Raw genomic sequence first — 2657 nt, 5'->3', positions numbered from 1 at the left:
TATATATATATATCGCCAGCTACGTGCCATCCTTCTCTATCTCCACACCTCCACATTCCCACTAATTGCGGCAATCGTTGTCACAGCTGTCATGTGTCAAGGCTACTGAAAAACCCTCCCTGTGAATGCAACATCACTGCATATAAGGCCGCTGTTTTGAACTCTTTCATTTTGTACCAGCTCCCGTTTTGAGGGCGGTAATGCAGTTTTTACACATAGAGATTTACGTCAAAACTACGAAAACGAAGTAAGGACTTACTTTGCTCGCCATTTTGTAAGCAAAACCAAATAATTCTCAAGGACATCGTTGGTAGCTCAGTGGGTTTCTTGTTTGTTTGTTTGTTTGTTTGTTTGTTTGTTTGTTTGTTTGTTTGTTTGTTTGTTTGTTTGTTTGTTTGTTTGTTTGTTGTTTTGGTTCAGTTTTGTCCTATTCGAGACGAGCTATAAAATCGTGGGTCATGCCTTTAAATAAGATTACACGAGTGTTTATGGTGTAGAAGTTAGACACTTTACCGTCGCAAGCAGATGGCATAGGGTCCAGTTACAAGTGGAAACGCTTTTTTTTAAACATACTATCCCTGTCTGGCAGATGTAAAAAGAAGAACCGCCAAGGCAAGGTCAGCCTTCAATCAATCATCAAAAGTCTGAAAAGCAACCAACATCTCACTGCGCACCAAGATTCGACTCTTTAACTCCAATGTCAAGTATGTGCTCTTCTACGGCTGCAAAACTTGGTAGACAACAAAGACGGTACTGAATAAACTCCAGACTTTCATCAACAGAAGTATGAGGAGTATCCTAAGAATTACGTGACAGGATATAATAAGAAATGAAGAGCTGTGGGAAATGACAGTACAAAATATATAGAAGTAGAAATAGGACTAAGTAGCGACGGATGGGACACACCTTCAGACACCCTAGCAGAAACATCACAAGACAGTCGCTGCAATAGAACCCACAGGGAGCACAAGACAGGAGTAGGCCACGAGGAAACGTGGAAGAGATGCGTGGAAAGGGACATGATAGAAAATGAAGCTCACCTGGAATGAAGTTGGAAGGATGGCCCTGGACAGAGATAAAAGGAAGGAGCTTGTATGTGGCCTATACCCTGCCAGGGGTGAAAGGCATTGATGATGATGATTATGATGATGATCCACGTTTGTCTCCAGGGAAGTTGTATCCCTCTCAGCCCGGGGTGGCAGGATAAACAGCCTCATAGATTATCTTAATTGTATTGATGGGAGTGTAAAACATCCAGAATTAAAGGTCAAATACACAAAAATCTTCCATTATTGAAACGGTTGAAGGGCCTACAGCAACCCTCATACGGGAGGGGGGGGGGGCGCTCTTGTGGTCTAGAGGTTAAGGTATTCGCCTCACTTTCAAAAGGTCCCGGGTTCGATGCCTGACAGCGACGTAAAATTTTCTGTTCTAAAATTTTCTCCTTTCACCCCGTTTCCTGCTTTCTAACCATCTTCTTTAGTCTATTTTCATCTCCACTTTCTGCCACCACCCCCTCCGCCTTTGCCCCCTCCTCTGGGCTTCTGACTCTTTCTGCAGCCTTTCTACTACTACTCCATGGCTCCTTCTGACTGCTGTCTTTCAGCCACACCCCTGAAGTTAAAGTAGGTAAGATCTAACACTAGCCTTCTCGGAAAATGGCGAAAAATCTTGGAGGTACTGTGTGCAAATCGTGCGAGTTAAAGATCCTTTGTAGATTCAAAATCGATAAGAGTAGGCTTTGACGGCCACCCGAGTAAAATTCAAAAATAATTCCTACCAAACTGAAAATGTGCTATGTGTCCTGCGCGCTCATATTATGACCTTATGCAGTTGCGAGCGCCGTAAAACACTTACAATAAAAAGAAGAAACAAACTCTCCGACACGGCGCGCTCTCCCAGCTCAACAACAGGCTGCTAGCAATGGGTTAGCCAGGATTTTGCTCTTACTGTTTGTACATGCATTTTGTTTTGTCTTGGGTTGTTTGTTTTTTTTGTTTGTTTGTTTTTTTGCTCTTTAAAAAAATTGTATTGTGTCTTTCTTAATCTCATTTCGCTTTGTTCTTCATTATTGATGAAAGTTTAAACTCACTGACTACTGTTCTGAACTTCAAAAAGAGGGTTATCTTTTGGCTTGAACCCATTCCTGAACAAATGACGCCATCGGAATTGAGGGCAGAGGGGAGAGAGAGAGATATAAAAAGAAGGGCGAAAGAAAGGGAGAGAAGTGATAGAAATGAGAGAGAGGAGGAGAAATACATGGAGAAAAGAAGGTACCAAGGGAGAGAGAAAGGAAGGGATAGAGAAGGGAAAAGAAGGGAGAATGAGAGAGAGATAGGCGGAGGGGGAAGACAACAAGAAGGGGGAAAAGATGAGAGAGAAAAGGAGAAAGTAAATGTTAAAAGAAAGTCAAATACGAATGGCGAATAAGATAAAGGAGAAGAAATAAATGGAGAAGGACAGGACAAAAAGATATATTAAGTAGAAATATGACTAAGAAAGTAGCGATGGATGGGACACACCTTCAGAAAGCCCAGGGGAAACATCACAAGAGAGTCGCTGCAGTGGTTAGGCTCTCGGACTCGCAACCGTAAGGTCGTGGGTTCGAATCCCGTCAGGAGCCCGATGTTGTGTCCTTGAGAAAGGCACTTTGCATA

General features: G+C 42.7%; 1 protein-coding gene across 1 annotated transcript in view; it reads right to left on the bottom strand.

The window, feature by feature from the left end:
• Positions 1–2657, bottom strand: part of LOC101853236 (disabled homolog 2-interacting protein) — a gene marked incomplete at its 5' end in the record, with an annotated part of 23392 nt that overhangs the window by 20399 nt on the left and 336 nt on the right.

Source organism: Aplysia californica, unplaced genomic scaffold (genome assembly GCF_000002075.1).
Source record: "Aplysia californica isolate F4 #8 unplaced genomic scaffold, AplCal3.0 scaffold00186, whole genome shotgun sequence".
Taxonomy (NCBI): domain Eukaryota; kingdom Metazoa; phylum Mollusca; class Gastropoda; order Aplysiida; family Aplysiidae; genus Aplysia; species Aplysia californica.
The sequence above is the reverse complement of the archived record's forward strand: the minus strand, read 5'-3'. Positions and strand labels throughout refer to the sequence as shown.